We start from the raw sequence: 10,919 nt of genomic DNA on the forward strand, positions 1-10,919 counted from the left end.
TTTAATTTTGATGAGTTTTGTACTATTTTATTTTGTTTGAATTCATTGCATGTGAAGTAATGAACAACTATTTCCAAGAAAACAAGAGACATTAAGGTAGTCATTGTTGATTTCGTGCTGTCTTGTTTTGAAACCCTAGGTTGCTTACATTGTTTTATTCTGATCTGCTTTGTTCTGATTTGTTTTATTCTCTTTATAATAAAAGAATGGGGAAAAAAGCATTTCTATTTATAATAGCTATAAATATCCCTAGGAATAAATTTAATCAAAGAACTGAAAGATTTTTAACATGAAATTTATAAAGTATGATTGAGTGTTATTAACATGAACACAAAAATGTAGAGCTAGTTCATGTTTATGGATAGGAAGACCTCAATAAACTCTTGATGGGAATATAAATGGAAATAGCTACCATGGAAAACATTGTGCAGGTTTTTCAAAAAATTAAAAATAGAACTGCTACATAACATTCCACTAGTGGGCACATACACAAAAGAAATAAAATTATTACTGTATTTTGAAAAGATATCTACACTACTGTATTCACTGCAGCACTATTCAAAATAGCCAAGAAATGGAAATGATCTAAATATACATTAATTGATGAATGGATAAAGAATTTTTGGCATATATACATAGTGGTAAATTATTCAAGAATTTATAAAAATGAGATATTGTCATTTGAGGCAACATGGACAGATGACAATACGTCATCTTGCTAAGTTAAAGATGTCAGGAACAGAAGGTAGGTCCTGCATGATTTTATTCATATGTGGAATCTAAAATGATTTGATATCATTTAAATCTTAAGTGGGACAGTAATTACCAGAGGCTGGAGAAGTAAGAGGGAAGAAGGGATGGTGTGTCTTTAATTGATGGGTATTTTGTTATGGTTAGATAGGAGAAAAAGCTCTAGTTTTAAATTGAATATGAAAGTGCCTATAGAATATAATAATAATAACCCTTGTGCTATGGGTTATGATTGAGTTAAGAAACTCAAATAATTAAATAATCCAACTTAAAAATTAGCAAAGGAACCTGAGGAGATCTGTTTGATAGACAAAATATATGGATTTCAGACACAAAAATGCTCAAATTCAATAATTATTAGAGAAGTGCACATTAAAACTACAATGAAATTCACCTTTTATTTGCGATAACTGCCATCATCAAAAAGTCAAATAAAACAAAATTTGGCAAAAGAATTAAGAAAAAGAGATACTTGCACATCGTGCTGGCATATAAATTAGAAAAACCATTGTATAAAACTGTATGGGAGTATCTCTGAGTATTAATAATAGAATTACTATATGACCTTATAATCTTTTTTCCTAGGTATTTTCTCAAAAGATTGAAATCAGTATTTTATGAGATATATATTCCTATGTTCATTGCACCATAATTCAAATATCCAAGTTATGGAACAACTTGAGTGTTGACTAGATAAAGAAAATGTGGTACATGTTATTTGTGATAAACATGGATGGAAATGGAGAACATTTTTCTAGGTGCAATAAATCAGGCAAATAATAAATAATGTATTTTCTTACTTATACGTAGAATTTAAAATACTTGAACACAGAAAGTCTCAGAATAGTGAGGAAGTTATGAGGGTAAATGTAGTGGAGAGAAGATGATTAGAGTGTAAAGCCTCAAACAGGAAGTGTTGCATTCTTCTTTCAGTGTGGCATAATGAATACAGTAAAAAAGTCATGTACTGTACATTTCAGAGTTGCTAAAATAATAAATTCCAAGTGTTCTAACTAGAAAAGATAAATATTTGGGGTGATATTTTAAATAGTTTGATTTAATTATTCTACATTGTATTTCTTAATCATGACATCACATTTTTATCCCCATAAATCTATGCAATCATAATTACAATGTAGAATTTTGAGTTCTTACTATGAATCAAAAGTAATATACAACATGATCTGTTCACTTTTGAACATTTATACCAATTAGGTATTGATTCCTTATTTGCTTGTAAAATTTTTAGACTATCAAAGATTTCCCATGTGTATAAATGTGTACAACCTCAAAATACTGCACCTCTACCTCTACCTCCAATAATCAAAAATAAAGCAATATGATGTAGAACAGATAAAAGCCCTCATATATCATCTACTGGTGTTACCCATGTTAGAAATGTTGTGGTTACATTTGGAATATAATATGAATCAACTCTAGTTTAGCTCTGCCAGATTAGTTGTGGAATCAAACAATAAGGGGCTCTTCTGATAGGATATCTTCATTAAAGGATATATTAAGAATAGCAGCAGGAAAGCAAGCCCTTCAAAGAGATCTTTTATATCTGGAGAACAGATTGCTTGATCTCATTGGTTGCTTTATGCTTATTCTGTTCTCAGGACTTTCTTCAGTGTGCAGCCTTCATCTCTTTGTTTTGTAAACTGTGAATCAAAAGGTTTAAGAAAGGAGTCATCACAGAATAAGACAAAGTTATAATCTTCTGCATTTCAGCTGGATTTTTAGCTGTAGTGCTCACATACATAGTCAAGAGGGACCCAAAGAATAAACACACCACTGTCAGATGTGACCCACATGTAGAAAAAGCTTTCTGTCCGCCAGCTACTGAGGGAACTTTTATTACAGCTTTCAGTAGAAGGGTATAAGTGCTCAGGATGTAGAGAAGGGTAATGACAATAATGAAGGTGCTCAGATTGTAGGTCGTGATCTCAGTGAAAGGAGGTGGAGCACAGGACAGAACCATCAGTGGACTGATGTCACATACAAAGTGGCTGATGATGTTGGGCCCACAGAAAGGCAACTGAGAGAGTTACACAGCAGACACAGAGTAACTAAGGAACCCAAAAAACCAAGAAAGGGGTATCAAGATGTAACAGAGTTGTGTAGTCATGAGAGTTGAGTAGTGCAGTGGGTGACAAATAGCAAGGTACGGTCATGTGCCATGATGCAGAGGAAACATGTTTCAGTTGTGCCCAGGGAAGTAAAAAAAAAGGTAGAATTGGGTCAAATAGCCAACAAAAGAGATGGTCTTTGTCTTTGAGAGGAGATTGCCTAGCATACTGGGTACAGTGGAGGTGATGTACCAGATTTCAAGGAAAGCAAAGTTCCCTAGAAGAAGAATATACATTTGTCCAACCCCACTGTGTAGACAATTGTACCACTTCCCATAATGGTAAATATCTAGACGCCAAAGAAAACTGAAAAGAGGAAACTTTGCATCTCCTGAGAACCAAGGACGCCAAGGAAGACAAACCTGGTCACTGCACTTGTCTTTGAATTGTTCATGAATCCTAGAGCTGGAGAGAAGGCAGAAAACACCACATTAGTTGTTTTGTTTCTCAAAAACTTGGAAGAAACGTACTACTGACATACATTTTGTTGGCTATTTGGGAATTAGTTTAGAATAACCTATTCATTAGTTTGTTGCTCTTAAAAATCAATAACCAACAATCTTAATAATTTAAATTTCAATAAAATTAGATCCATGACATTATATTTTTTACACAAGTTGTATTTTTTTAAACAATGGGTAAGAGTTAAATGAAATTTCTCTTCAGTTTGAGGATTTAAAAATTCCAGAAGCAAACAAAAAGTAGTAAAGTACTTACCAGTTTGTATTTCCCCTACTCCAGTGGCTTTCTTTCTTTTCTCCTGTGAGGATGCATTCTTGTCCTATCTACATATCACAGGTGACTGGTGACATATCCTACTTGAGTCTCAAATGCCCACTGCAAGGAACTCAGAATCTAAAAAATTGTTTGGAAAAGTCAGTTATCACAAGTTCAACTAAAAACAAATGTAACATGGCTCTTAATTGCAACTGAAATTCAATTCTAGCCTAATAGAAGTGATATTTTAATTCTGATGATATATGAAGCATGCAGGTTAAAAATAGTCAATAACCTCTCTCGAAATATGATATTTATTAACATTAAGTGATCCACACATCTGTAATCTCAGAACTTGGGAAGCTGAGGCAGGAAGATCACCGTGAGTTCAAGGCCAGCCTAGACTACACAGAGACCTTGTATTAAAAAAACAACAATCATCCAACAAACAGGAAACAACAACAAAAAGTATCTGATTCAGCACAGCATTTCAAGTAATATAAAATGCTGTCTTGTTATTTAAACTTGTTAATATTATAGTGTGTACAAATTATATAATAAAAATGATTTTGTAATTAAAAATAAAAAAACAAAATAATCCTAAATTTATTTATTAAATTTTAAAATTTTATTTTAAAACCCAAACAAAATAAAACATAACAAAGCCAATCAAAACAGTGAAAGTGATACAGGATTTCAAAACAAAATAATAGGAAATCAACAATGGCTACCATAGTATGCCTTGTTATCTTCAGAAAAGCTGTCCAGACCATCAGACATAAGTGTGTAAAATTAACAAACAAGGAAGAACTAAGTTGCTTCTTTACTTCAGTTGTTTTTTTTTCAGAGATTTGAGGTGTGTTATCTAATTTCTTCTATGTCTGTGTCTCCTGACCTTGCTCTGTGTGGACTAGAAGTCTGAGATTGTAGTTTGCTCCTTAATTTTGACATTCTCCTGTGTTCCTTTGAATCAGCCCATTGCTGCATCCTGGGTGCTTCCTACATTGACTTGCAGTTCCTCACTGTAGTGGATTGGACTAGGCACCTGGCTTCCTCCAATCTGGGGTTTCTGGAGTGGGTGAGAGGCATGGGATGGTGTTTCACCAATGCTCCCCTGATGGGTAAGAGGCCTTGGGGTATGGGTTTTTCTCTGGGCCCATGCTTGGCTCACTGCCTCTCTCCAGGCTGGTCTTGCAGGGTCTAGGAGCATGGCTTCTTCTCCAGGCTCAGGCCGAGTTTATCAGAACTCTCCGTGCTGCTGGTGTGTAGTCTCAGGTTGTGACTTCTTCCTATTAACTCCATTTGTTCACAGGTTTGGTTCAGCTCTGATATTACTTTGCTAATTTTCTGTCTAATTGACCTGTCTCTCTGTGACACTGGGGTATTGTGGTCTCCTGTTAAAAGTGTGTTATTGCTCATTTGAGTTTCCAAGTCTACCAACAACTGTCTTATTTTGCTGGATGCTCCTGTATTAGGTATGCATATATTTAAGATTGTTATGACATTTGTACTGTATCCAGTCTTCTCATTGACCCCAGTCAATCTTGTGTTGTTGTTCTTTGCTTCATCTTGTAACTGTTGGACTGATTTCTCATGGTCTCTTGCTACTTTTGGGATATCTTTTCAAGATCACTAGCTGCAATTCTGTCTTCAAGATCTGAAATTATATCCTTTCCTTCATTTAATCTATTGCGTATACGTTCAATGGAGGTTTTAATCTTCTGGTTCTGTTGGGATCTATTTCAAGGATTCCATTTCTCACCCATGTTGGGCATTCTTTGTTTTCATCTTTTTCTAAGCTCATCTATTCCTTTATTTGTGTCCTCTTTAATATATTTTATTTTTAGCATAATTTCTTTTTATACTTGACACAGCATTTTCTCTGTAGCCTTTTACATTTTTTGAAAATTTCTGTTGTCATTTCAGAAAGTTCCAGTGTTTGACTTCCAGCATCATCTATCTTGTTGAGTTCCAGGCCTGTCCTACGAGGGCTGGAGGTGAGGGGCCACACCTCACCTCTGCATCTTGCCATTCTCCACCTTCTCTTTTTTCTTTTCTTTTGTCTTCTATGATGATACCTGTAAACATCTCATGATATAGAGCTCTACCACTAGCATTGTAGTATCTCTGAAGGAGGAAAGGAGATGTATATTCCTTAAGGATGTCCTCCAGATGCAATTGATTCTTTATAGTGATCACAAGAACCTACCTTCTTCTGGAGTTGACAGTTCTGTGATAATGTCCATGTTACATCCCAGAGATGTGCTGGTATGGAGCCAATCTTGGCCTCCAGATGTGGGGGCTGGCATGTCTTCTGACAGTGGAGTTCTCCAGAGTCCAGCTGTCTCCAGCTGCTACTTCAGATGCTTCCATGTTACTGGCCTCGCTGATTACTTCACACTGTGTATTGGCTGTGTGCTGGGCTGCTGTCTTGGGTTCCCTTTTGATTTAGAGTCTTCCAGCTGGCTCCTCTGTCTGGTGGTGGTAATGGAGAAGGCTCAGAGCTCAAACTCACTCTCTTCCAGTTAGCCCTGCCATTCAGGATGTAATGGAGAGGCAAAGGGTATGAATTCACTGTCTTCCAGCCCTGCAATCAAAGATGCAAAGGAGAAGCCCAGAGCACAAACTCACTGTCTATCAGCCAGCCCACCCTATGGGATATAATGGAGGGGTGCAAAGCACGAACTCACTGTCTTCCAGATGACCCCACTATAAGGGTTGTAATCCAGGTTTACTTTTTTAAAATTGTACTTTAAAGAGTAAAAAACAATAAAAACAATGATACATAATTTCAAAGCAGGAAAATAGGAAATTAATGATGGTTAATTTATTGCATATTATCTTCAGAGTATTGCTCAGATTATAAAACATAAGCATGGAAAACTGATCAAACAATATAGGCACAAAGTATTCTTTTCAATGAACTAAAAGAAATTATCAATTATCTTAGTTATTTTTGTATGTATATATATATTTATATATTTATTATATATATATTTCTTTCCTTATTTTTTCTTTCTCTCATCCAAACTTTTTTCTTTTGAGCAATTTCTTCCCCTTTCACAATATCTATTGTACATTTTTGATATTACTAACTTTGTGACTTTCATACACTAGGGAAACACACAATGTTTACACATATGTGTCTGATTTATTTCATTTATGAGTATAGTCTCTAGTTCCATCTATTTACTTATAAAAGTCTCAAGTATATTCTTCTTTGTAGCTGAGTAGTACTCTGTTATATAAAAACTATCACATCTTTTTATCCACTCTTTTGTTGGTAGGTATTTGGGTTGCTACAAGATTTAGCTATTACAAATTATACTTCTGTAAACATGGGTGCACATATGTTACTGTGTTATGATGTTTTTAGCTCTTCTGAGAAAATACACAGAAAGGGGCTGGGGATTTAGCTCAGTGGCATAAGCGCCTGCCTTGCAAGCAGGCAGTTGCAAGTTTGATACCCGGTACTGATAAAAATGAAAAAGACAAAAAAAAATACTCAGAAGAAGAGCTAGATTCAACATGACCTATAATCCTAGGTTTTAGAGGAATCATCACACAGATTTCCACAGTCTAAAATCCCACTAACCATGCAGAAGGGTTCCTTTTTCCACACAGACCCACCAACACTTCTTATTGGTTGATATCTTGATGTTAGCCATTCTTTCTGGAGTGAGATGGAATCTCAGTGCTGTTTTCATTTGTATTTCTTGAATGACCAATGTTGTTGAAAACTTTTCACATATTTATTTGTCTTTTGTGTTTTATTTTTCTTCTGAGAAGTGTGCATTCATCTCAGATACTCATTTTTGGATTGGGTCTTTGAATTTGGGGGCCTGATTTTTTTCAGTATTTTATATTTTCTAGGTAGAAGTCCTTTGTCTGAGGGAAAGTTGGTTATAATTTTTCCCAGTCTGTGGATTGTCTTTTCACTGTGTTGGTGATTTTTTTTATTTGAAAAAACTTTTTAATGAGATCCCAGTTGTTTATTCTTTGAAGTACTTTCCATGTAATTTGGTTTTTGTTCATAAAGTCTATGCCTACCTATGTCTTTAAGATTTCCATGTACATTTTCTTAGTAAATTTAATGTTTTTGTTTCAGTATTTAGATCTTTGATCCATTTTGACTTTAGTTACTTCATGGTGATAGACATGGGTCTATTTTTAGTCTTCTGCATGTGGAAAGCCAGTTTTCCAGCACCATTTATTAAAGAGACTATCTTTCTTCCAGTGAACATGTTTGACTCCTTTGTCAAAGACGAGGTGGCTGAATGTGTTTGTTTTTGTATCTGCATCTTCTAATTTGTTCCACTGATCTTCAGGTATGGATTTGTTTTGCCAGTACCATGCTGATTTTGCTGATTTTATCACAGTAGCTTTGTAGTATAATTTCAAGTCAGGAATTATAATGCCTCCTGGCTTGCCTTTGTTGTCCAGGATTGCCTTTGCTATTTTAGGTCTTCTCCATTTCCAGATCAATTTTAGGAAAGTTTTGTTTAGAATGGGAGGTATATTAATGGTATTTAGATCAGGATTGTACTAAATCTGTATAACAGTTTTGAGAGTATGACCATTTTCACAAAGTTGGTTCTTTCTATCTGTCATCAAAGGTTATATTTTCATTCTCTGATATTCTCTTCAATCTTCTTTTTAATGGTAATATAATATTCACTGTATAGAGCTTTTACATCCTTTTTTAGATTAATTCTGAATTATTTTATTTTCTGAATACTATGGTGAAGAATGTTGCTTCCTTAATTCTTTTCTCAGTGAATTTGTTCTTTCTGTACAGGAATGTTATTGAATAATCCCAGACTTAAAAGCAAAATTTCCACTGTTTTTTCCAAAAATATTGTGTCGTAATCTGCTTTTAAATTTACTATGTTTTAGTTATTTTACCTTGTCAAAAATATAGCTGTGTATCATCAATTCTGTGATTGTGTTGCCTTCTAGTCTATAGATTCAGTCGAACCCCTGGAGTTAGATTTGAACGTTACCTTTATTTTGTTTTACAATCACCCACTAGAACTAATGTATTTCAACATGTATCTCAGAACTTACAGTGATTTACAAAAAATTAATAATTACAGTGGTCAATGTCAGATATGCTAATTTTTGACTATGTTAATGTTAGATATTGTTTTGATATGTGTCATACACTGAAATCAACAAGGCAAAACCATATTATTTATAAATTTCATTCAATATTTCCAAAGGATATTACGTATTTCTCTACTAGCAAATATGCCCAAATGACTAAATCGTGGGCTTATATGTTTCTTTTTAAGATAAACACTTCTAAAATTTTATGAATTTGTTATGTTTACTTTTACATTCTCAGATTACTCAGTTTCTAGTATGCAAAAATCCCTTGAAAGAGTCAATGGCTGAAAACATTTCAAAAAAGTAATTTATGAGTTTATGAACATTATTATCACAGAGTTCCCAATCTGAACCTCTTCAGGCATTTTTGTGTAACTGACTCTGTGTCCAGATGTGTCCACATCTGGCAAGACCACTTATAAGCCTTAGGACTCAGCAATCCCGCCTGACATGCATGCTTGTCATGACTGAGGAGCTACTTGAAATATAATCTCTTGTCATAAATCATATTTACATTTTCAAACCTATTATCCTTTTCCTCACAACCTCCTATTCCATCTGTTTCTTTGCAAAGACTCCCCCTTTGCATTGTCTTCTTGGAGAATGGCTTTCCTTTTCTTCACCAATCGATGTAGCATTTGATAAAGCCAAAAACTCAAGAGCTATTCAAGACTCTTTCTAATCCTGTCAGTTCCCATATACAATCAACCATCAAATCCTGTTGGGTTTTCATCTGAAGTTTTCAGATCTGTCCTGAGCACACAGAGGATCATTGTAAGTGATGAACAGTCCAGTAGTGAATGGAACAACTTATACATATAAACTAGAAAGAAAAAAGTCTCCTAAAGAAGGTCTGAGAACACAGTTTTATGAGGAACTGGCTCAATTTGATGAGGGAAGAGAACACCTACCCTAAATACTACATGGCATACTACAGTTATCTTAGGTTCACAACTTCTCAATTCAATCTAGTGACACTTAAGTCCATAATTGTATAACATCACATATTTAAAGAAAAATAAATGATAAAGTTACATTGATTTAGATTTAGGTTCTGTAGTAGATGTTGCTGGCTCTGTGGGAAAGTTAAGAAAGTATTAACCTGAGGGAGGTCTGGGTAGCTGGGCCCACAACTGCATTATAATGATACTGAAGATGCTGTAGATAAAATCACATAGCCAAAAGCCTAGCAAAATTTGAAAAAGTATGATAATAATATAAAGGGGTGCCACTGAAGCTAGCACCCACATTTTAGAAAAATAATTCCATGACATCTAGAGAGTGTGAAGTTACTTACCTTTCATGATAGGACTCAGTGTGACAAGTCTGAGAATAAACACTTGATCTGAATCCTCTTAAGGATGCCTTTCGTTCTTTTACATGGCATCTGAGCACAAGCCCTGACCTGTGAATCATGGAACAGAGGAAGTTAAATGTTGTAGTTCCCTTTTCTCCCTTATCTGTTATGATTGTAGCCCCTTAAACATAACAAATAGAGCAACATAGGACTTCTGGTGGACAGTACTGATGGCCAGTGGAAGGAAAACAAGTCCTCTAACAGTGTGTAAGGAGTGGGCCTCAACTCACAGGTTGATATTTTCATCAAGTGTGGTACAGACAGCCCTGGATTAACAATTGTTCCACTTGTTCTTTTTTTACTTTATGATGAAGCAAAAATTATAAAATTACACATAAATTTCACTGTGAATTTCCATCTTTTCCCACGCTGTACCAAAACACACTTAAGATATTGAGTAGTGGCAGTGAGCATAGCTCCTAGTTAGATACGTGACAACTAAGACAAACAACTGATATTCCACAATGTGCTGCTTGCTATGCTGTGGTGTTTATTAGGTGAATTAAATGCATTTTTGTCTTACAATATTTCCAATGCACAATGAGGTTCTCAGTACTGACCCTGTGGTAAGTCAAGGAGCAAGAGACTTACATACCTACAGACATCAAATTTTTTCACTTGTCTTGCCCAGCAAAGAAAGTTCAGCAGGTGAATTTTATACATTGTTATTTTTCCTATAAAGCAATTGTGTATGAACCTCATGAGGAGATTTCAGAAAGGGTGTGCAGATGAGTGAGGGAGAAAGGATCATTGTCGAGACTCTCTAGAGGTACAATTAAAGTTTGATGTTGGAGTTGATTGTGCTGGCTTCTGTCTCTTGTTGGGCTGGCTTATGACTCCCTTGAGAGGCCTGCTTA

At 35.0% G+C, this 10,919-nt stretch overlaps 1 pseudogene; it reads right to left on the reverse strand.

The window, feature by feature from the left end:
• Positions 1-2,377: 2,377 nt before the first annotated feature.
• LOC100725317 (olfactory receptor 11H7-like) lies at positions 2,378-5,905 on the reverse strand (annotated as a pseudogene).
• Between the last annotated feature and the right edge of the window lie 5,014 nt (positions 5,906-10,919).

Source organism: Cavia porcellus, unplaced genomic scaffold, assembly GCF_034190915.1.
Source record: "Cavia porcellus strain 051 isolate PalLab524CR breed Dunkin Hartley unplaced genomic scaffold, mCavPor4.1 scaffold_26, whole genome shotgun sequence".
NCBI lineage: Eukaryota > Metazoa > Chordata > Mammalia > Rodentia > Caviidae > Cavia > Cavia porcellus.